This window comes from Carcharhinus amblyrhynchos, chromosome 14, assembly GCF_965287045.1.
Source record: "Carcharhinus amblyrhynchos chromosome 14, sCarAmb.v2.hapA, whole genome shotgun sequence".
Lineage (NCBI taxonomy): Eukaryota > Metazoa > Chordata > Chondrichthyes > Carcharhiniformes > Carcharhinidae > Carcharhinus > Carcharhinus amblyrhynchos.
Genome location: NC_137337.1, coordinates 6,605,374 through 6,630,903, shown reverse-complemented (window position 1 = coordinate 6,630,903; position 25,530 = coordinate 6,605,374). Strand labels below are relative to the sequence as shown.

The 25,530-nt window shown below is 39.4% G+C and overlaps 1 protein-coding gene across 6 annotated transcripts in view; it reads right to left on the bottom strand.

Moving 5' to 3' along the window:
• foxn3 (forkhead box N3) overlaps window positions 1–25,530 on the bottom strand; it is a 279,657-nt gene that overhangs the window by 189,568 nt on the left and 64,559 nt on the right. The window contains exon 1 of one of the 6 annotated variants that reach the window (XM_080202211.1): window positions 16,933–17,012. The exons of the other annotated variants lie outside the window; for them this stretch is intronic. The gene's annotated coding sequence lies outside the window, so the exon portion shown is untranslated. Of the gene's footprint in view, window positions 1–16,932; window positions 17,013–25,530 lie in introns of those variants that run through there. 6 annotated transcript variants of the gene reach the window in all.

Genomic DNA, 25,530 nt, shown 5'->3' with positions numbered 1-25,530 from the left:
ATCCTTGTGGTACACCGCTGGTAACTGGTCTCCAGTCTGAAAATTTTCCATCCACCAATACCCTCTGCCTTCAACAAAAAAAAACTCGGTTCATTCTTCACCATTTTCAAGGAAGAAAATATTGCCTAAATATATCAATAGTTGCGTTCAGGAAGAAACATCAGAAGCAAACACATCCAGAAAACAACATAACATATATTAAAAAAAACACTTCAAGTGGATTTGATTCCCAAGTTATCAGGCTGTTAAAAAGATCCTATGAACAGTACGCCAAATCTTGAAATTTATCAGTAATATAATTTTCCTAGATCATTCAGCTGGGTTGAGTAAGGCAGATGATGAATAAGCGGTTGGAAGATTTTTAGTTTAATTAGTTTATTTATTAGTGTCACAAGTAGGCTTACATTAACACTGCAATGAAGTTACTGTGAAAATCCCCTCGTCAGCACACTTCAGTCCTGTTCAGGTACACTGAGGGAGCATTTAGTATGGCCAATGCACCGAACCAACACATCTGTCAGACTGTGGGAAGAAACTGAAGCACGTAGAGGAAATCCACGCAGACCCGGGAGAATGTGCAGACTCCACACTGACAGTGACCCAAACTGGGAATCAAACCCGTGTCTCTGGCTCTGTGAGGCAGCAGTGTTAACCACTGTGCCATCCAATAAGCAGTTGAAATATGTTCCCCTGGTCATTCTGCACAAGTGCTTTAAGCAATTAGATTCTGCACTTACAACTTCTTGCCCGTTCAACCCCAACCCCATCCCCACCATTTGGTTCCTGGTCTAGCGCACTAGGGTGAAATATGGCCATTCAGAATAGATGGCTGTATAACAAAACATGCACACAATTGAACAGTAGCCCAAACAAAGGTGCCTCTGTACAAGGTCAAAAGATGCAACAAGGAAGGAACACAGAATAAGGCAGTCTATGGTGATCAAGTGTGCACTCAATTTAGCATTTAGTTTAAGTTCCTAAACTTGGCAGTGATTTTGTTCTCATGTTGAAAGACCCAAGCGCCATTTTCAGTCTCCCTAAATCAAGCGAAGTAATTATGAATTATAAACTGTTAAATACAATAAACTGACAATGGTACTTAAACATAAAACCAGGTTAAAGTATTAAAATCGGAATGCTTTTTCACCTGTGCACTTTAAAAGTTTATTGCTTATAATGTCAATCCTGGCATACAGTCAATTGCCATTAACTAGCATGAGTAAAATCTGAGAAGTCTTGAAATGTTTGTCCAATTTTGGTGACACCAGTTGCTATTTTTGACATGAAACTGCAGACATAAATGGCAGAAATGTCAAAATTGCAGTGAAAATTAAGTCCCTTGTAAAACTCATGCTTTAAAAAGATTAAGGGAGGAGAGGGGAGAAAGAGAAAAATAGGAAGAACACAAAACAGTAATTTTCTGATTGTGAAACCTATGCAAAATTGATCAGTGAGATAAGAAATCACGAGAATTCAGAGGTTTCCAGAAACATCACAATTTTTCACTCCCCAACATTGTGGATGGATGGAGGGAAAGATCAATCTTACAACATCATATACTTAAATCTAAAAAAAATCTTCATATGCACACTCCACCTGGGACGTCAAATACCTCAAGTTGTTACATCACTACACGGTGAACTGGCAGAACACTGATTGCCAAATGGCAGGACTGCCAAACAACAAAACCAACTATGTACATGCACAAAATACCTCTTAAAATTTCCCCACCGTTATCTATTGACTCAGTTCTCCCCCAGTAGAAACAAAAATTTAATTTCAATCAATGGGGTGCAGTGTCCAGAAAAGGGGGTCTTTTTTGCCCAAGTGCTGTCAATTGCCTGTAAATATGAATCACTAGAATTTCAGTTATGTGCAACAGAATCAGCTAAATTTACAGCATAAAAGGAAGCTATTTTGTCCCTTTTTTCAGTTTGGCTCAAACATTCCTAATGCTCTGATCCCTCACTAGGGCCTATGAATAACTGTCAATGCTGAAAATATGTGCGCCAAAACTACGCTGTGCAAAGTATTCAATGCTCCAATCTTTTGTACAAAGATGTTTCTCCTAACCTCGTCCCTCTACTTTAAGTTGCTGACATTCTTGTCACTGACTCCCTAACTAGAGTAAGTGGTCTTTTCCCATTCACCCTTTTAATATCTTGCATAATTTTAAAAATCGTATGAAATCTTCCAGCCTTTTCATCCTGATAAATCTATGCTGTACATTCTCTACGCTTTTAATGCCCTTTTCATGTGACACCCAAGGTAGCATACTACACTAACTGTGGCCTCACCAGCAGCTATTTCTCAATATATTGCTACTTTATTCTATGAAACTTTTTGCTTTAATGGTTTTTTCTGACTGCTCACATCTTTGAGACATTACATACTTGATCCATAAATTTCTTCATTTAGGGAATACTTTCATTCTCTGACATTTCTACAGGTTAAATTGTCATAAGTTCATAAAATATAGGAGCAGAATTAGGCCATTTGGCCCATCGAGAACGCTCCGCCATTCGATTATGACTGATATGCTCCCTATCCTCATTTTCCTGCCTTCTCTTCATAACCTTCCAACCCATTACCAATTAAAAATCCGTCTAACACCTCCGTAAATTTACTGACTGTCCCAGCAACCCCCACGCCTTCGGTAGCGAATTCCACAGATTCACAACCCTTTGGGAGAAGTAGTTTCTCAACTCTGTCTTAAATTTGTTACCCCTTATCCTATGACTATGACCTCTCATCCTAGAATGCTCCACAAGAGGAAGCATCTGCACGTCTACTTTATCCACACCTTTTATCATTTGAATATCTCAATTTGATCTTCCCTCATTCTAAATTCTAGAGAAATTAGGCCTAAACCATTCAATCTCTCTTCAAATGTCAACTTTTCTACATTGTCCTGAACATTTTTCTCACTATCTGCCAAATCCCATTTGGTGCTATCAGCATATTTTGCTATCCACCGCCACAGGCCTAAGCTTCTCTTTCATGGGCATCAATGGATTCCCTACCAACCAAGAATACATCATTGGCAACCCTTCCCCAATCAAAACTATAACCGATCTAACCCTTCATTTCCAGTTCATCAACCAATTTTTATCCATGCTGCTTATTCCCGGTGCCTGATTGTTTTATAACAAGCATCTAGAAGGTTTATCAAACACCTTCTGAAAATCCATATATACTACATGTTACTTTCAAACCATAAAATTTGTCAGCCATGACTTGCATTTAACAAATTTGTACTACCTGTCCTTGATTAACCTAATCTTCTCTAAATGCTGGCTAAGTTTATCTTAAATTATGGGTTTGAAGGGCTTGCTCACAACCGTTATTAGATTAACTGGTCTCTAATGTATTGGCTTGTCCTTCTGTCACTTCTTTACTTTGGCATGTCTCCAGTCCCATGACACAATTTTAAAATGGCTGTTTAGTGATATCGGCCAGTTTAATTAACAAGATGTTGTATTGGCACCAGTTAAATAATCCTAGCTGCACACAGTGTGGCCAGGAAGTAAAATAATTTAGCAAAACAGAAACATTGTGGAGCTGTTTTTAAAAATAGCACAGAGACTGCAAGTGACTAGGCAGGCTCAAATTTCACAAAATAAAAAAGCAATGAGTTAACCCTCAGTTTTTTAACTCTTAACAGTCACAGCTGCAATGAAGCCAGACAACAGTCTCCCAACCACTAATCCTGCAGGAAAACACTCCAAAAAGAACGGAATTAAACCAGCCCTGCCACCTCAACCTCAACTACAGCTACCAGAGTAAATTGAGCTTGGATTGTCTTAAACTAGTTGTAGCTGGATATAAGCCAAGTTGAACACATCATTTGAAAGGAAGAAACACAGGACAGTTAACAAGATTTAGAAGAGTCTGACTTCAATGGGATGAGATAGGTATTGTCTGCAGTCAACGGGGCAAATCTGCTGGTGAGTAAAATATCCAAACATCAGTGGGAGGTGTTTAACTAAATTTATTATGTTATAGAAGCAGATTGTACCCTTAAGGGACGAGCTCTACATGCCAAAAGAACCAGCCGCAGCAACATAAGGCCAGAAGTAGCATAGAAGATGACAAAATAAAGCACAGATCCTGGCAACTGGGAGAGGATACGAGCTGTTTGTCACTTTTTGTAAAAGCTACAAAAATAAAAATAGAGAAGAAATTTGCAAAGGATATCAAATCAACACAAATATTTGCACTTCCAATAGGGGAAAAAAGTCAACAGCATCAATTATGCCCCTTGAAAACCAATAATGCTGACTGATATTTGTAGATGAGAATAATGAAAAGATAGAGGGGTTGAATATTACTTTGCATCAGTATTTACAGCAGAGGAAGAGGATAGCATGTCAGATATCCCAAGGAGACTAACACTGAATCAGTGACAGGGATTCACCTAAATTAACTTAAGCAAGTTAACAGTCATGAAGAAAATAATGGCACCAAATTGCGATGTAACCCCAGAACCAGATCATTTCCAGGGTTTTGAAGAAGTTGGTGAAAACATTACAGATGTCCTAACAATAACCTTCAATAATTCTCTAGTCAGGAACCAGTCCTTTAGATGAAAAATTGCACATGGCATTCCACTGTTTAAGAAAGGCAAAGGGGAGAAACTGCAAAGTTATAAACTGACCTATAATTGTTGGCGGGAAATTGCTAATTTTGTTATTCATTCATAGCTGGTCAGGCATTTATTGTCCATGCTTAATTGCCTTGAACCAAGTTTCAGAGACATTTAAGAGTCAACCACGTTGCTGTGGATTGGAGTCACATGTAGAGGTAAGAATGGCAGATTTTCTTCTCAAAATGACATTGGTGGCCCAAATTGGCTTTTACAACTAACAACAAACATTTCATGGTAATTATTAGACTTTCAATTCCCAATTTTTATTGGAATTCAAGTATCAACATTTCCTGTGAAGTGGTTTGAAGTGAGGACCTTACTGCATTACCCTGGATCTTTGCATTACTAGTTCAGCAACAATACCACTATGCTACTACCTCCCCATCCAAATGGGTGAACATTTTAAAGTTGTCAGCTGATCCAAGAGAAACTGCATGATTTTGTAACAGGTAGGTTATGCCTGACAAACCAAAAAGTGACTAAAGTAGTGGACAGAGGAAAGTCAATGGATGTCATTTATATGGAGTTCCAGATGACATTTGATAAAGTTCCTCACAACAGACTATAGCTAAAGCTGAAGACACTGACCCGTCCAGGCAAGTTGTTACACTCCACACTCCATAACTGACACACAACCACTTACCCATTCATCTAAAAGGGTGCCTTTTGTTCCTTGTGTTTGCAAAATTTAAAGAAAACACTGGTTGAAACTCATGGCATTAACTTGGCTAGGAGACTGGTGGTAACTAGTGGTGTCCACAAAGATCTGTTTAGGGGCTGCAATTATTCATCATATTTATTAATGAGTTATATGACAGAATAGAAAACCACATATCCAAATTTGCCTACAGATAAAAAAAAGACAGCACTGTAAGCTGTGTAAATAGAAGTACATTAAATTGGATATTGTGAATGGGAAAAGTTGAGATAAATGGATTTCAACATAGGTAAATGAGAGGTTCTCCATTTTAGTACTAAAAATTACATAAGTGTACATTTTAAATGGTGAAACCAGTTGAGGTCCAGGTACGAAGATTATTAAAATATCGTGAATACAGAAATACAGGGGCAGCACAGTGGCATAGTGGTGATTAGCACTGCTGCCTCACAGTGCCAGGGACCCAGGTTCAATTCCAGCCTTAGGTGATCATCAGCGAGGAGTTTGCACATTCTCCCCCTGTCTGTGTGTGTTTTGTCCCACAGCCCAAAGACATGCAGATTAGGTTGACTGGCCATGCTAAATTGCCATTTAGTGTCAGGGAATTAGGAGGGTAAATTCATAGGGTTATTGGGAAAGGGTCTAGGTGGGATTGTTGTCAGTGTCGGCTCAATGGGTTGAATGGTATCCTTCTGCATTGTAAGGATTCTAGGAAAATAATCAAAAAATCAAATGGAATATCGGTGTTTATATCTTGAGGATTAGAAGACAAGAGTGTTTATTCTTCAGCAATATAAAGTCCAATGGAGGCTTGGAGTATTGCAAGCAATTCTGGGCACTGTCACTCCTTGGGATGGAAATATTGACCTTGAAGGAGTGAAGCAGAATGATACTTCAACTCCTCGGTTAAATCAAAGCGATTACACATAAAAAAGGTTTGTAACCCCTGGTACGTAGAAAATTAACTAGAGATTTAATCAAAAATTTCAAAATATAAACGAAATAGAATTGATCAGCTACACACATTCTATTTCTGCTGCTTGGAGTCCAAAACAAGGGCTAAATCTAAAAAAAGGCTCATTAGGAGTAAAGTTAGGAAACATTGCAGATGTGAAGGAAGGGTGCTGGATATTCGAAATTCTCTTTTGCAAATGTCAACTAATGTTAGTTTTGAAATTAACATTTGAACTGAGTTTGATAAATTTTTGTTTACAAAAAGTATTAAGGGATATGGTATAAAGTCCAATATAGTTACATGACAGATCAGTCATAGTCTCACCGAATGGCAGAATAAGCTCGAGGGGTTAAATGGCCTACTCCTGTTTCTTGTTCCCTGAGAAGCTGCCTAAGTCGGCACTCTTCATGCATGATTCATAACAATGAGCTCTGGTTATTTGAAAATGAGGTGCATCCAAGCCAAATCCAATGCAGCCTCTTCACCAGCGGGCCACCTGCACAAGCGTGCAACAAAGATCAGCCATGCACACAAACATTGGTAGAATTACCCTCCCTGACCTTAGTGCACCAGTGCTATTCCTGTCTACTAACTCAAAGATAAAACTTGGTAACAGTGGGGCTCAACTAATCACGGTTTAAACTTACTGAGTTTTCCAGGGAGCATACTATGTTTTATGGAAAGTGCAAACATGATACCAGTGCAAGGTTGAGACAGAAAAGAGAGAGTTTTATCTCACCTTCACATTAGATAACTGTTTCAACACAAGTAATCTACAATAGTTTTCTGACTGTAACATCCCATCATTTTACAATGCAGAGCACATTCTACAACTGGGGTGACAACACTAAAGAATTACAATGCTGATTTTGAATGAACAGCATTTGATGAGCACAATGTACGGTGCAATTTGTATTTAAATCAGGGTCATCATACTTTATGAACAAAATCCAGGAACTCATCCTAACATTGCCCCACATCTCCTGAAACCACAGACAAGCTCTGCCCCAATTCAGAACAGCCACACAGCCTGGCTTCAGCAACTGTTCACCAGTGCATCCCTCTTCAACACTGTTAAGCTACTATTTGCCCAGGGACACAATGCCTGACTGTCCTCAGTAAATAGGAACATATATATGGTCACCCTAAACTAGATTTATCACAAAACATATTGACAAAAGTACTACTGGGGTCCTGGACCAGGACCTCAAATTGCAATAGGAAGACAGACTAGGCCCCAACAATTTTTCCTTTTTAGCTCAAATGTGAGGATAGGATATTTCTTTTAAAGAACAATTCCAGTGAAAGTGCAGATCTTTTATAGTTAAACAAACTTTATTTAATAACACAGTTTAAATACAACTCTTAACAAATGAATTAGCTTAACAATTGTACATTTTAAAATGAAAGAAAGCAACTTTGCTTTCAAGCTTATGATTGCTCCAGTTCCTAGCAAACACCCCCATGCATAGAACAAAACCACTTTTAAATAGTTAGCAAACCCAAGCATACTTGCTATAAATTGTGTTAACAGTCTTAAAACTTTCAGAGATTTTGTGATGTTCTCAGAAATTGCCTGTGTATGCCTGACTTTAGCCAGACTGCAACTAAAAACTGCAAAAACCTCTATCTCTCTGCTACACGCCTATCTCTGCACAATAACCACATTATCACATGTTCCTGTCAATCAACTTCCCAAGGTATATTGCGTGTAAATATAAGCTGATTAGCTCCATCAAAGTAACAAATTCCTAGCTGAAGTAATTAACTTGCTTTTCCAACCTGAGTTAAATGTTTTCCAGACATAGCTACTAGTACAATATAGCTGAAAATTTAATCATTCTACAGAAAAAACCTGTAGCAACTGCCTACTATCACCACAATATAATAAAACAATATCCTAAACATAATCCTTAGTCTTAAAATATATCTACACTGAACTTTTGACTAAAACCTGACCTGTAATCAACACCAGTCTAAAAGCATAATGCTGAGAGAGATGCAGTATATTGCATCTACACAACTAATGCATGCGAGCATAACCCACCCCAGTAGCTCAGAACACCAGTTTGATCTTGATTAAAGACGAGTACTGGTTTGGAAATAAGCAATGAGTCATTTGTTTGTGCTATGCTACCTTCAAACATTAGTCAAATGCAACAAAAAAAGGCGGCCAGTATCAGGGCAAACACTTTAGGAGATATTACTTTACATCATTATTTAATCTGCTCCTTAGCAGTCAGTTTGGGATCCACCAGAGTCATTTGGCTTCTGACCACATGATAGCCTTGGTTCGAACTTGTGTTCAATGCCCCTCAACTACATAACCTCAAAGATACTATTAACACACAGGTGCACGTCCAATGTGAAATGTTGGATGGCAACTCAGGAACCAGAATGCCAATAAGATTTCCCCCCTCTAGCTTGAGGATTTTGATACCAGTTGTTCTGCTATACCTGCCACCCAAACTAAAATGTGGCAACCAAGTCTGAGCTCTAATCTGTACTGCTCAACTATTTACTAGCTAAACATACTGAGCCTCAGGGTGTGTGCAGCAAGTGCATGGTTAAGGGAGGCTGATTAATTTACTGGAGAGTACAAAATTTTCACTCGGTGCAGGAGTGCCAGCAGTTGATCTATCTCAGAGTCACAGCATATATTATCTACAGCCTGCATAATTCTCCTCTGCCCAGGTCTTACTCCATGAACACATTCAGAATAGGCATTCTGGAAGGCTGCAGAGAAATTGGGCTTGTGTGCAAGGGCAGTCTCCGTTTGTGGTGCCACACTTTTATTTTGCTTGTGGAACTGTTTTAAATTTTCTGGGGAGTGAAACTCATGTTCAGGGGCCCCAGCTTTGACATGAGTTTCCATCCCCCCTTTTAGCAGCTTACAAATCGCTGATGTAAGGGCTGGGGGGGAAAAGAAAATCACTTTTTCAGCTGCTCCGATTTGGTAAAAATACAAAGCAGCAGCAAATCCGACTTGAACCTGTCTTTTGAACTTTTACCTGCAAGGTAAAAAGTTAGAAAGAAAGTGTTGCCTCTGGGGGAGATTGATAATGAATGAGGGGGGAGGCATCATCTGTTGCTAGAGCCACATACCAATAGATTACTTTTTAAAAAATATAAACAAGCCACTATATATCCAGCATACATTTCCTCCTGATACCAAAAGATACCTCAAGTTCAAATTTTGATTATTTTATAACCAGAACAAGTGTAATAGGAACATAATAACTATAAGCAGGAGTAGGCCATTCAGCTCTTCAAGCCTGCTCCACCACTCATTTTGATCATAGCTGATCATCAAATTCAATATCCTGTCCCCCCTTCCCCTGCATATCCCTTGATCCCTTTAGCCTCAAGAGATTTACTTAATTTCTTCCTGAAATCAGACAACGTTTTGGCCTGAAGTACATTTTGTGGTAATGAATTCCAGACATTCATTCCTAAGTGGAGAAATTTCTCCTCATCTCAGTTCTAAAAGGTTTACCCCTTATCCTCAAACTATGACCCCCAATTCCGGACTCCCCCACCATTGAGAACATTCTTTCTGAAGCTATCCTGTCTCACCCTGTTAGAATTTTCTAAGTTTCTATGAGATCCCTTCTCACTCTTCTAAACTCCCGTGAATATAATTCTAACTGACATGGTGTCTCCTCATACGATAGACCTGTCATCCCAGGAATCGGCTTGGTAAGTCTTCGCTGTACTCCCTCTATAGCAAGGACATCCTTTCTCAGATAAGGAGGCCCCAAAACTGCACACGATACTCCAGGTGTGGCCTAACCAAAGCCCGATACAATTGCAGCAAAACATTTATATCTCTGTACTCAAATTCTCTTGCTACAAAGACAAACATGCCACTTGCCTTCTTTACTGCCTACTGTACCTGCATGCTTACTTTCAGTGACTGATGCACGATGACTCCAAGGTCTCGCTGTGTATCCATCTCTCAATTTACACCCATTCAAATAACAATCTGTCCTCCTACCATTGCTACCAAAGTGGATAACCTCACACTTATCCACATTATACTGCCATGCATATACTCACGCACACGGCCTGTTCAAATCACGCTAAAGCATCACTGCACGCTCCCACCCAACTTGTATCATTTACAAATTTGGAGATAAAACATTCAGTTTCTTCTTCCAAATCATTAATATATAATGTGAACAGTTGGGGTGCTAGCACAGATCCCTGCATAACCTCACTAGTCACTGGCTGCCAATCAGAAAAATACCCATCTATGCCAACTTTTTGCTTCCTATCTGCTGACCAGCTTTCTACAAATGCTTTACTTAACTTTACACGGTAGTCTGTTACAGGAGACATCGTCGGAAAGCCTTCTGAAAGTCTGAATAAGCCATATGCACTGGTTCTCCTCAGTCAACTCCCTTGGTTACATCCTCAAAGAATTCCAATAGATTCATCGAGTGTGATTTTCCTAGCGTAAACCCACACTCATTTTGTCTGATTGCCTTCCAAATGCTGAGTTATGAAATCCTTGATAATGGACTCTAGCAACTTCCCCAGTACTGACGTTAAGCTCAATGGTCTATAGTTCCCTATTTTCTCTCTACCTCCCTTTTCGAATAGTGAGCTTACATTTGCTACCCTCCAATTTGTAGGAACTGAAAATAACTACCAATGGATCTACTATTTACAGGGTCACTTCCTTAAGTACTCTGGAATGAAGATTATCAGGACCTGGAGATTTTTCCACTTTAAATCCCATCAATTCCTTCAAAACCATTTCTCTGTTAATGCTGATTTCCTTCAGCTGCCCATTAAAAATGTTTCTCTCAGCATTTCTGACACATTGCTCCCATCTTCACAAAGGATGGCATGACTGAAGTACAAATTTAATGCCTCGGCCATTTCTTAAAGCCCCCGTTATGAATTCTCCCGTTTTCATTCATTTTTGTCAATCTATTTCTCTTCACATACTTTTGCAATCAGTTATGTTCCCCGCTAGTTGACTTTCACGCTCTATTTTTCCCTTCTTAATCAATCTCATGGTTCTCCTATGCTGAATTTTAAACTGCTCCCAATTTTCAAGCCTATTATTTTTCTTCTTGCCAATTTGTAGGCTTCTTCTTTAAATCTGATACTCTCTCTAATCTCCCTTGTAAGCCTTGGTTTGGCAACAATTCCCTTCCCATTCTTGTGCCAAACAGGAATAAACAACTTCTGGAGTTCATCTATTTGTTCTTTAAATGCCTGTCCACTGTCTTTACTTTCAGTAATGTTTCCCAGTCCATCACGGCCAATTCATGCCTCACATGATCATAGTTATCTTTACTAAGATTCAAGACCCTGGTCTCAGAATCAACTATGTCACTATCCACCTTGACAAAGAATTCTACCATATTTGGTCATTCATCCCCAAGGGTTCTCTCTCAACTAGATTGCCAACTAATCTTTCAACACTCCGCAACACTCAGCCCAAAATGGCCTGTTCCCTTGTTGATTCCTCAACATATTGCTCCAGAAAACCATCCTATAAGCACTCCAGAAATTCCTTCTCTTTTGTACTGTGACTAATCTGACTTTCCCAAACTATATAAAGATTAAAGTCATCCATAATCAGATATTCCTTTAATGCACACTTCTCTGATATCCTGACTAATGCTTTTCCCAACATTACCACTACAATTTGGTGGTCTGAATACCACCTGCACCAATGTTTTTTGCTGCTTATTGTTTCTTAACTCAGTCCATACAGATTCTATATCATCTATGCCAATATCTTTCCTCAATATCGTATCAATATCATCTTTGATCAAAAATGCAACTTCACCGCCTTTTCCTTTCTGTTTGTCTTTCCTAAACACTGAATAGCCCTCAATGTTTAGTGCCCATCCTTGGTCACTTTGGAGCCACGTCTCCATAATGTCAACTATATCTTATCCCTTGACATCTATCGGTGCAACTAATTCATCCATTTTGTTTCGAATGCTTCAAGCTTTTCCAGTTCCTACTTTTTTTTAAACTCAGTAGTTATCTGACTTTGGCCTTTGATTTCTCTGCCTATCACTTTCTTTATTTTTCCTACTGTCTTTTTTGCTTGTTCTTAATCCCCATGCTCTGAATCCTTGCAAAGATGCCCATCCCCTTGCCTTATTAGTTTGATAAGGTTCCCATTCCCCCCACCACCCCACCAAGGACATCAGTCCCAATCCTGCCCAGGTGTAATCTGTCCAGTTTGTACAGGTCCCACCTCGCCCAGAACTGGTCCCAAGGCCCTAAGATTATCCAAGTCCAGTTGCGAATAATTCTGGGCACCACACTTCTAAGTCCCTCTTTCTTGAGTCAGTCATAGCTTCAGTCATAGCTGACTGATATTTCAGACAATATCTTCTCCTCCAGTTCTGATCCCCTTCACTTCCTCACTGGAATCCCAGTTCTACCTCTCCACTCCATCCTACATCTCTGTACTCGCAGAGTGTTCAACATTGTTTATCCTTTAATGATCACTGGTTGAGTGAATCACATGTAGGCCAGACATAGTAAAGCCAGCGGACTTCCTTCCCTGAAGGATATTAGTTAACCAGACGGGTTTTTATGACAATCGACAATGGTTTCATGGACACTTACACTTTTAATTCCAGATTTTTATTAAATTAAAATTTCACCATCTGCCATGGCGAAATTTGCACCTGGGTCCCCAGAGCATTATTCTAGGTCTCTGGAATACTAGCCCACTGACAATATCACCACACCACTGCCTCCCCATGAAATAGTAGATGAACAAAAACTCGTTCCAGCTAACTTTGGTACGGGTGCATAGGTTTATCAGGACATTACCAGGGATGATTTGATTTATTACTGTCACATGTATTAGTATACAGTGAAAAGTATTGCTTTTTGCACACTATACAAAGTATACCGTACATAGAGAAGGAAATGAGAGTGCAGAGTGTACTGTTACAGTCAAAGCTAGAGTGTAGAGAAAGATCAACTAAATGTGAGGTAAGTCCATTCAAAAGTCTGACAGCAACAGGGAAGCGGTTCTTGAGTCGGTTGGTACATGTCCTCAGACTTTTGTATCTTTTTCCCAACAGAAGAAGGTGGAAGAGAGTATGCCCAGAGTGAATGGGGCCCTTATTTATGCTGGCTGCTTTTCTGAAGCAGTGCGAAGTGTAGACAATGTCAACTGGTGGGAGGCTGGTTTGAGTGATGGACTGGGCTTCTTTCATGACCCTTTGTAGTTTCTTGCAGTCTTGGACAGAGGAGCCATACCAAGCTGTGATACAACCAGAAAGAATGCTTTCTATGGTGCATCTGTAAAAGTTGGAGAGACATAACGGACATGCCAAATTTCCTTATGCGAAGCTTCAGTCACAAGGAGAGATTGGAAAAGTTCAGACTGTTCTCTTAGAACAGAGATGGTTAAATGGTGACCCTATGGAAGTTTACTGAGAGATTTTGGTAAAGGGGAGAAAAATGATCCCCTCTGACAAGTGGATCATTAATTAGAGGTCATATATTTAAAATTATTGGCAAAAAATTTAAAGGGAAGCTGAGAATTCTTTTCACTTGAGTTGCTGGAATTTGGAATGCTCTACTTAAAAAAGGCTTTGGAAGCCTATTCCACAAATAATTTAATAAAGTTGGATAGGTACTTAATGTTGAATGACTTGCAGGGTTTCAAAGAAAATAGAATTATGTGGCACTAAGCATGATTGCTTAGTCAAAGAGCCAGTACACGACACAGCAAAATGACTATTGCTGTGCTGTAAATTGTATGATTCCATGATAAGTCTGAATGATGAGAAACTTGGAAGGGAAGAGGTAATGGTGTTCCCGTTGCACCACTTGGTGGTGTAGCTCTGGAGGTACTGTTGAGAGCGCCTTGGAGGATTGCTGCAGTGTAGTCTGTAGATAGTACAGGATACAGCACAAGTTCAAATATGGATTAGGGAGGCGTGAAGTGCCGAACAGACAAGTTTTTCATCCTGGATGGTACATATCTGAGTGTTATTGCAATGGCATTCATCTATTATCCTCAATTATTGCACCTGGGAATCACTGGCTGAGAGGAAATTGGGAACATCTCCTGTGGGCTGGAATGCTCCACTGCAATAACCAATGGATAAGGGGGTTTGAAACTGACAGCGATGCTGAAAACAACCCATTTCAAATCAGCAGCTTCACGCACGACACTTGTGGCAGAATCTGCTTCTAACTGGTTGTCCTCTTCAGCCATCAGCAAAGGTGAGCCATATGAAGACATTCCATCTAAATTGGATTGTTTGCTGCATGTCCATCATCTTTCATACACGGAAGGTTGCCAATGACTCATCCAAATAAGGAGAGTATTGTATTTGCAAAAATTTTCTATAGAACCGGTGTAATCTCATATAGCAAGAGAGTCACTAAAATATTCAAAACAATGGTTTGCATATTAATTAGCTCTTTCATAAAATTCAATTTACTAGTTTGGGTGGAAAAAAAGGATATGAAACATACTATCACCTAAAATAGACATCTCAGTATTGTCCAGAACATCTAAATGTAATTAAACAAGATGGAGTACAGAACAAAACAAGGAGGAATGGAAAAATGAATAGAAAATCCTGAATCTACAGAGCATCCAACAAATGAATTCAAGGCAAATTGCCTAGCTTTATCTGCAAAACAGGCACATTACAACACCAGATTGTGCGGCTGTCACATCATACTGCAGTTGCTTTCTCAAGTGTATTTAAAGGATTATAATTGTTATTGTTGGATTGCCATTGGGACTCTCAAGCAGGTGTACTCATTATCTTAACCAGCAACCTGAATAAATGCCTTCTTTAGTCAGAGATACTATGACAACAGTAGTCACAATAGGCTTGCGGGATTATTATTTGGGCTGCATGGTAGAGAGTTTGAAAAGTACAGCAGCAGTTTTGAGAAAAACATTTGTACAAGGTTATTACACAAAGGTAAAATTCTGGAATTTTCCTATAATCAAAAAACTACAGCTGTGGTTTACATTCAGAAAATAGCTGATTCTGGGGAACTAAATGTTTCTATCCAGTTACATTGCAGCCTCACAGCTAGCTATCATTGTAAACCTTGATATATATCTATCAAAAGTTATATACCATTACATGATATATAGAATCATAGAATCTACAATGCAGAAGGAGGCCATATGGCCCATCGAGCTTGCACTGACAACAATCCCACCCAGGCCCCATCCCACAGCCCCACATATTTATTCTCCTAATCCCCTTGACACTAAGGGGTAATTTATCATGGTCAATCCACCTAATCCACACATCTCTGGACTGTGGGAGGCAAGCAAAGCACCTAGAGGAAACCCACGTGGATATGGGAGGAATGTAGGAGCTTTGCACAGAGGCGCCTGAAGCCAGAATTGAATCTGGGTCCCTGGCCACTGAGACAGCAGTGCTAACCACTACACCAGCGTGCCGCCCAACATTGTAAATGAATAGGGAACATGGGAAACATGCATCGAACATCCAATAAACCAAAAGGTAATGCAATTTCGCTGGACTAAGTATTTGGCAGGGTCAGCTAGTCAGTTTTGTCTCAGTGAAAAATGCTCGATTTCCTAGTTTGGATATTGACTTCCTCATTTACCTAATGTCATTTTGTTACACACAAATAGCCTGTCGTCCAGATGGAAAATACATGTGTTGTTTACTGATGTTCTATGATTTTCAGAAGCATTTAACCCATTTGTAGTGAACATCTAATTTACTGGAAGATTAGATAGGATAAGATGGCTTCAATCAATACTCCACAGAGACACTTCAAACGTCCCGATTGACCCTTATGCCACCCATAGTTCAAAGTTGAATGAAACTTAACACAGTGTGACCTCAATTGACCTGACTGCACAGCAGGAAGTCTGAATAATTTTCAGTACGAGATACCTGGTGCAGATGTCCCGCACCTTTCAATTTATTTAATATAGCTTGCTGCACAAACTGAATTTTCTTATAAATACAGAGAAATGATAACCATCCCAGTGTGGATCATACAAATTTACATCAAATTAATGCAAATTCTAGAGTCATTGCGATATAAAATCACGCCAGCACTGAATATCACATGCTCTAGACAATCCTCAAAGATATAACCAGAGCTCAGAATGTGCTTTCCTGAACAAGGTCATGCGATCATAATGTGGTCAATTTATGGGAACATCAGAATTGGGGACCAGAGTCACATAGCTCCTTTTACAACACATCCGACATATAGTGTCAGTCGTGGCTCAATAGATAGCACTCTTACCTCTAATCACAAGTCTGGGCTGACACTCAGTGCAGTACTGAGGGAATTCTCCCCTGGCATTGATTCAGTTACATCATCTTGTTCCATGGAACAGACATAGTGACAGAAAACAAACATTACAACACACAAGCAAGACTGGCCATCCCTTTATAATAAAAGCCCTGAGGAGTCAGACAGTCTCGAAACGTTAACTCAGTTTCTCTCCCTCCAAGGCTGCTGCCAGACCTGTTGAGTCTTTCCAGCATTTTGTGTTTTTATTACGACTCCTACTTATGCTGTATTTGTTACTGCATGGATTTAGCAAAGAAGAAACAAGCAATAGAATCTTCAAAGTTTTAACTTTTGGTTTCTACCAACAGAGCTGAAATATCCTTACCACTCACCACAAATAAGAATTCTACTATGTACTTTTATTTCCATCATGGTGTGAACAAGAAATCCTCAGTCGAGACTGTAAACTGAAGTCTAAATCTTCAAATCAGTGCCGCTGGTTCCGGGCTGTTCATTTATGCACCACTGAGAATGTAGCACCATGCCTCTGGAATCAAGCGACTCAGGAGAGGCAACAGTAAATCAAATTGCCTATTGAAGTACTGAATATCCCATAGCTCACTATGGCTTACTGGGCAAATCATGTATTTATCTGAAAAAAGTAAAAGAAATAGTCCTGGATACATTGGACACACAAACATTCCCAGCAAAATACTAGGATCCAATCTCCCTGTTTCAGGTTGGTGTTACTCCAGCAGTTCCCTTATTATTTCCACAAATCAAAATCTTGCACTAAAGTCCACCAATAAATCTAAACATTGCAACCCAAGTACAACATTTTAACAAACATTGCTGACAACTGGACGGGGAGAGTGGGGGTCGGGGAGGCGGGAGAAATAAGGTGGGTTTATCATGAAATTAATTTCTCCTCCCATTTGATTTTCCTGTACGTGCTTGGATGAGGTAATCAACTCCATCCAGTTTCATGAACCAAAAAATCCTGCCTGAACACTTAAAACTTTAAATTTTAAGAAATACTATAATTTCAACGAGCAACTGAAATAAATGAGACAAGCAACAATTTGCTTCAGGATGACACGAAGCCATACCAAATACTCAGAACTTCAATAATAGGAAGGCAAGTCACCCAGTTACAACACAGCTCCAATCTCATTTCCTTATATAATTCTGTACTATCCTTTTTCATATCTGCAGCTAATTTCTGTCTACTTGGGTGGGGCGGGGAGGGGGGGGGTGCAGGCTTGAATCCCACCATGCAGATGGTGAAATTTGAACTCAATAAAAATACCTAGAATTAAGAACCTACTGATGATCATGAAAACACTCTCAATTGTCAGAAAAACCCATCTAGTTCACTAATGTCCTTTAGAGTAGGAAATCTGCCGTCCTTACCTGGTCTGGCCTACATGTCACTCCGCAGCCACAGCAACATGGTCGACTCTCAGCTGCCTTCAGGCAACTAGGACTAGGCAATAAATGCTGGCCAGCCAGCGACGTCCATGTCCCAAGAATAAATTTGGAATAAAGACATCACAATGTCATCAATCATGTGAAAATGGTCTTTCCTGTGTCCTTAAGTTTTCTTTTCTTGTTAATACATCTTTTGCTTTAATTTTTTAAAATCCCTGACGTGTTACTGGACTTCTTGCTGCTAAAATCAAGACATTTCCTTCTTTTCTTTCCGAACATAATTGCCTGTAAAATCAACTTTTACTCCGGGATTTAGCTTGCTCAGCAATTAACATCTGCTGTGGTCAGAATAGGCACTGGTGGCAAAGCATTCAAAGTTCTAATAACCCAGCAGCATGAAAAAATTCTTTATTTTCCCCATGCATTCTTCTAATGACCTATCTTCTAGTGGAAACTATCTAAACCCTTCCTAATCTTGAAAATCTCAGCAGGTCTGACAGCATCTGTGGAGAGAGAACAGACCCAATATTTGCGAGTCTGGATAACCCTTCACCAAAGCGCACTCTCTGGGTCTGGCAGTTTTTCTGCTTTTAGTCTCATTAGCATTCTTTAAAAAAAAAATCGTCGAATTTTTAGCTCTAGCAGCAGTTCTTCAACATCTTCCTCAGTTACTTCAACTGACTCACTTTCAATTATCTTGGTAAAAATGTAGTACATCTCGATGTTATAAATTTCCATCCCTTGTTTTTTCTTGTTTTTATTCCAATTCAATCAAATCAAGTCAAATTCAGAGTCTCAACAAGTTGAGACATTCCCGATCCAAGCTGACAAGACAGGGCTCTCACCTCCTGTCTTGGACTTGATCTACATGATCCAAGCTGATTGGAGCAGGCATAGCTCCTCCTCCAAGGCTTGATCTCATTTGCATATTAGCCAAAAGCCGAGATGCTGCTTCTCAGCCTTTTGGCTAAGATCAAGTGTAGTACCGACATGCTGTGCTTGGTTGAAGTCATTAGGTTACATTTTAGCTTCAGTTGAAGCAATTTTTCAAAGCGGCATCTCGGCCTTTTGGCCCAGATGCAAATGAGATCAAGCCTTGGAGGAGGAGCTATGCCTGTTCCAATCAGCTTGGATCATGTAGATCAAGTCCAAGACAGGAGGTGAGAGCCCTGTCAGCTTGGATCGGGAATGTCTCAACTTGTTGAGGCTCTGAATTGGACTTGATTTGATTGAATTGAAATAAAACAAACAAAAAAATTGCTTCAAATGAAGCTAAAATGTAACCTAATGACTTCAACCAAGCACAGCATGTCAATACTATACTTGATCTTAGCCAAAAAGCAGAGAAGCGATAAAAAGCAGCCTGGTACAAATACAACAAAATAAAGACCACAAAAGTTATGTACATTAAAGTAACCATTTGACAGAAAATAGATATATGAATTATTTTTGTAAAAGCTCATGAACTGACTAAAGAAATTCTGGCGTTACTCTTGATTTTATTAAGGTATTCCATACATATTTAAAACGTGCACAAATGATTGTGGGGTGGGTTCACCCTTGACTGTAAAGGCTCTCGAACAATGCATCAGAAGTTAGTTTGATCAACATTTTGCATTTTTATATGTTTAAGTGTTTTATTTTCCATTCATTTTGAAGACCACGACCTGGATTTTCTGCTTCTGTGCTCACCGGCCAGCAATTTTCCACCCATTAAAACAAATGCAATCAAGTGGAAAATACCAGCCAATGATTCATGCCACTCACTTGTCTATAGTGGTCATTCTTCCTGAGTGAGCCTATGTCAGTCAGCAGGCTATTCAGCCATGGGAGTACAACTGCTAAGCCCAATTCTGTTGTCAATCCATTTCCACACACTTACGCTTTCTAGCACAGGTCAGTGGAGTAGGATCTCTATTCTCCTGCAATACCCCCAATCCACAGTTCAAAAATGTTGACTGTAAGTGTAGGATTTCTGACTGACATGAGCTAACGGAGCACAGAATGCAGCAAGCCTGTCTACTAGAATCAGAAACGTGCAGCACAATTAATTCATCAATCGCTTTTTTTCTCAGAAGCAGTCAAGGGTGCTCTGCAAGGGAAAAATCAGTGGAACTTGCACAGACACAGCAAAGACTTCTCAATCACCAAAACTACATGGTTGGTTGCTAACCGAAATAACAGGTTCAATAACTGGCTGATTAAGCACTTAGTATTGAAAGGGTGCTCAGCCCACTAGCTAATCTTCTCAGTAAGCAACGTGGTGTCAGTAAAGTTCACATACATGTATGGGTCATCTACCATAGATCAACCCCTCAATCCCACTGCTCTTCAGCCCACCTCCCCACTCTTGGTAGCAACCAGCTAGATGCAAGAATAGCATCAGAAACCGACCAGTCTAAAACAGTGGATCACTCGGCTTTCCATCTCAGTGGCAGTAAAATCCAACAATTCTCCTCCTATATAGTTGCTTAGCAACTAGCAAGCTTCTGCATGACAGCAGATACCATTGAACTAAAAGACTGTACCACAGCAGGTTTTTACATGGCTGCAAATTTAAATTTGATCTTTTCAGATTAAACAGCTATAAATTCTCCCATGCTACACAATACAGATCATACACCACTCGACGTTGGCAAATGCAGCTGGAAAACTGTCACAGCAAAACAAAGCTCGGTATTTAGAAAAGGGTATTGCTATAACCTTTGCAGAGGGAAACTTGAATACAGTATATTTAATTAACCTCAAAGGCTATGAAAATATTAATATTGACCATACTTACACATTAGCAATCTGAAATTCAGACATTGTTCGATACTTCCCTACAAAGGTACTAGATGCCACTCATATTAGTAACCTTTTACAGTCAGGATGCTGTCAATACCAATCTATCAACTGTTCTGAGTAATATGGTGAACTGCTTTTCCAAATATTCAAATTACTTTCAACCAAGCTTTTAAAAACACAACCAGGAAGTTAAAATTGTCATCATCATCAAAGATCAGCATTTAATGTAGCAGACAAAAGTTCATTTCGAATAAGAAAACACCCAGAATACAGAAAGTTTTCTACAAAGACCTGTGTATTGAGTGACTATCTGTGTATTGAGTTGGCACATTCTCTCAATGTTTGCATGGACTTCCTCTGAGGGACTCCAGTTTCTTCCCACTGTCCAAAGATGTGGGGGTTAGGTGGACTGGCCATGCGAAATTGCCCTTTAGGGTCCCAAGATGTATAGGTTTGATGGATTAGCCGTGGTAAATGTATGGAGTTACAGGGACAAGGCTGGTAAAGAGGGCCTGGGTAAGATACCCAATTGGTACAGACTCGACAGGCCGAAAGGCCTCTTCTACACTTTAGGGATTTAGTTTTATTATTGACCTGTTAATGTCCATATTGTATCTTTTTGGCTTTATTCAGACCTAGCTAGTTTAGCATGGGTACAATTGAAAGCAGCCGCCTGTCAATACATCTCTGGTTGAAAAAGGCAACCACTTTTCTTCAAACACTATCTTTAGGCAAGCATTTAAGATCTGAATCCAGTTTAGAACCCACTTTGGGCTACAATCTCTCTGTTTACGCAGTCCTATTGATGCAAATCACTTATTTCTGTCTTCATTAGAAGATTCTGTCTTTCAAGTCTGGCACATAAGAGCCATCAAAACTCTCACTAAATTGCACAATATATTGATAATATTTTTGTTTCTTTCATCTCTCTCGCTCAGAAATACAATCTGCCCACCTCTCACTTTTTTTTACTACTTACAAATCTGTTTGGGATATTTTACCCAAACCAAAAAAACAAAGTTCACTCCTTTTTTACCCTCAACTCAACTAAAGATACATTAGAATTAAATCCTTTTGTTGCTGGGCTCATTTCCAAATTATATTCTCTAATCTTCACAGTACACTGCCCTTCAATTTCTGCCTTAAAAACTCTTTGGGAGCAAGATTTTGATTCAGTCTTACCAGAAGATAACTGGAAATCTATTTTCTCTCATGTACATTCCTCATCAGCATGTGAAAGATATGCATGAGTTGTTACAAACTTATCCATCCAATTATCTAAAAAATACCCCCATTTTGATCCAGCCTGTGATAAATGCCACACCGCCCTAGCCTCTCGAATGCTTATGTACTGGTTTGTGCCCTAAATTGGCTTCGTTTCTGACAAAAGCCTTTACATCACTCTTATTTTTAGTAGTAACCTTCTGCTATAACAGCACTCTTTCGAGTGGAACCAAATGGCACCTCTCTTACAAAAATTCAGACTGATGCAATCACCTTTTCAACATCATTGCTTAGATACATTATTAAACTGGAAGCAGTCTGCCCCACCCATTTACTAATTAGATACATGATCTCATGCAGAATCTTAAACTTGAGAAAATAAACTACTGTATGAAAGCTCCACTGATGGATTTTATGTAATTTGGCAACCTTTCCTGGACTATTTTGAAGAACTGACCATAATTAGGCTGCATATATTTAAAGCATGGGTTTCCTCCCACAGTCCAAAGATGTGCGGGTTAGGTGGAAAGATCATGCTAAATTGTTCCTTGGGGGACTAGCTAGGGCAAATGCATGGAGTTATGGGGATAGGACCTGACTGGAATTGTGGTTGGTTCAGACCCAATGGGCCAAATGGCCTCCTTCTGCATTGTAGGATTCTATATCATGTCAAACCATTACTGTCCTATGATTATTGCTAATTTTCTTGTTTTTCTTAGCCCCAAAGTGAAAAGGTTTTATCCTCATCAGTTTCCTTCTTTTTTTTTCTTCTTCCTACTTCACTTTTCTTTCTCTTCCAAGTATATTAAATTATTGCTGTTCTGTAAACTGTTTTCTGTAGTTATTCATTGTGACTGAATAACCAGAAAGAAATAGAAACAAGCTCAATAACTGGACAGCTAAACACTTGCTATTGAAAGGGTGCTCAGCACACTAGTTAATCTTCTCAGCAAGCAACATGATGTCAGTAAAGTTTGTATACATGTGGGTCATCTACCACAGTTCAGTCCCCTTAATCACATGAGAGCAAAATACTGCAGGTGCTGAAATGTGAACAGAATATGCTGCAAATACTCAGGTCAGGCAGCATCTGTGGAGAAAGAAAGTGTAATGTTTCAGGTCAATAATCTTCCATCTGAAGTCCATTCCACTGATATGGTCTTTAAGGAATCAATAATTCTAAACTTACAACAGAAAGACATTGTGCAATGTAGTGATTTAAATTCATGAGTGAAGGAGATTCATGTACAATGTACGTTTAGTGCACAACGTTCAATGTTAGCACTTTCAAATTCACGGTAATAGTGAAATTATCCTTTTATGTTCTCCAATTATAAAGCTCCCTTGGGGGAGGGGGGGGGGGAAATCAATGGTAACTTTTTTCCCAATGGTTGTGTAATTTCTTTTCGTCAAACTTTCAAGCAACTGACTAAAATAGCCAACAAAGAAATAATAAACCTGCATGTTCCAGGATTATTAGCAGTAGATATGTGGAAAAACAATAATGAATCATCAGTTCTCATCTCAAAGATTCTCAAAGTATTTGCATTCTTCAAAATACCAGTTCCTGCCTCTTCTCCCCTCCTGTGGATATCATTTCTCCAAGCCAACCCTACACTGCATCTTCCCAATCACACTACCTCAGTTCTTGCTTCAGTTTCTCTCATAATAATCTTGCAAATTTATCTTGCATCATTTTTTTTCTATTCCTTCTGAGGATTAACTCAATTGGTAGCACAACTTAAGCTGTCACTTCAATCCTAATTGAAGATTTAAGCATATAACTAACAACGTAGCTCCAAATATCTCATTTGGAATGAGATGGTAAACCCAGGCTCTGTTACTCCAGAGAACATAATGGTCACATAGCATGAAGATGAGCAGGGGTGTTCTCCAACATCCTGGCCAACATTTAACTTGACAAAGGGTCATCTGGACTCGAAACGTCTGCTCGTTTCTCTCCTTACAGATGCTGCTAGACCTGCTGAGATTTTCTAGCATTTCCTCTTTTGGTTTCTGGCCAACATTTATCTTTGACCATCAGCAAGAACAGAATAACCAACAATTTCATTACTTTTTATGAGGTTTTTATTAGAAATTGACTGTCCTACTTGACTTCATAATTACAGCAACTATTCACAGCAAAGTAGTTGGATGGGGAAATAGAGTAACTCTCCAGCATTCCTCATTACATTCTCAGTAAGAGCACTGTATAAACTCATTCCTCCTACAACCAACATGGCAGGTTGAAAATACTGTACAGTAAGACTCCCTCATTTAATTCAAATCCAATCTGTAGTCTCTCTCTGGTGATGGAAATATCCTAAAGATAACGGTTTACCCATTTGGTCTTTCAAGCTAGCTTGAAAGCTTACACTTTCATGGATATTAGACAAACTCCTGGGGGAGCTGAATAACCTTAAGTTAAACGCTTTACCATTTTCTATAAAGTAATCAGGCAAATCTTTAGAGCAACAATTCTTTATCTGGATGCATTTTCTGGATAGGAGTGTTGGGTTGTTAACATCCTTCCATCTATAAGAAATGATGAACACACCATAAACAATCCGATTAGGCGAGGGATCTTCATGTGGTGCACCTTTGCTGATGGTTGTGAAGATCTGCCACAAACTCCGCACATGACGTTGCCAAGCGATGTTGTGGGTCATTTTGTAGCCTTTGGTTATTGTGGTGGCACATGTCAGCCCAAAGGTGGTGTCGCCATTTCCCTCTTCCACCAGCTAGTCACCCCCAGGTGTGGCAAATCTATGCTCAGAACTTTCATGTCACGCTTGCAAGAATCTGGAGACTTGGGTGCCCCACTGGTCATTTGGCTCCATTTGTCTCACCATCCAGAAGATTTTTAGATATGTGATTATTTTCCATTCTGTGTACATGGCAATCTAATGAAGTTGGCTGATTAGTGCCAACAGGTTTGGAAGCTCTGTCACGTCCATGATTTTACCCTGCTAGCATCTATCCTTAATGCACTGCAGATAGTGAAGACGGAAATTATCAAGCTTCTTTTCCTAGTAGTTATAGTTGCTCATGTTTCACCAACCGCAACATGCGGAGAAAACATCCAGCTTGATCTTCAAGCCATTTTGGTATTATTCCATGCACATTTTGCAAATCAGCCAAAGATGAGATCCACTTTCCCTGTGCATGTATCCAGCTCTGCGTCAAGGAACATATCATCTGTCACCATAAACCCAAGGTAGCAAATTTGCTAATCACTTCCACTGAGGTGCTAGTTAGTGCGAACAGAGGTGGAAATGCAACACCTTGTCCCATGACTGCTGGCAAAGATGCTGCAGCTCCAAGAATCACATTAATCCAATTTATGTTTTTAGAAAGGTATCAAACTTGATGTTCATAGTTTATTCATTTTGTACTTGTCCATTTAATTCACCTCTCTCTTCAGATCTGCATTTAAATTTCTAAATCATGCCCACTGACCCAGTTTTTTCCTTTAAAATGTATAAAGTACACATTAGGAGGTCAGAGAAATTTAGACGGACCATTCCAAGATTAAGCTACGATGACACAAATCCACAACTTAGTTTCATTGGA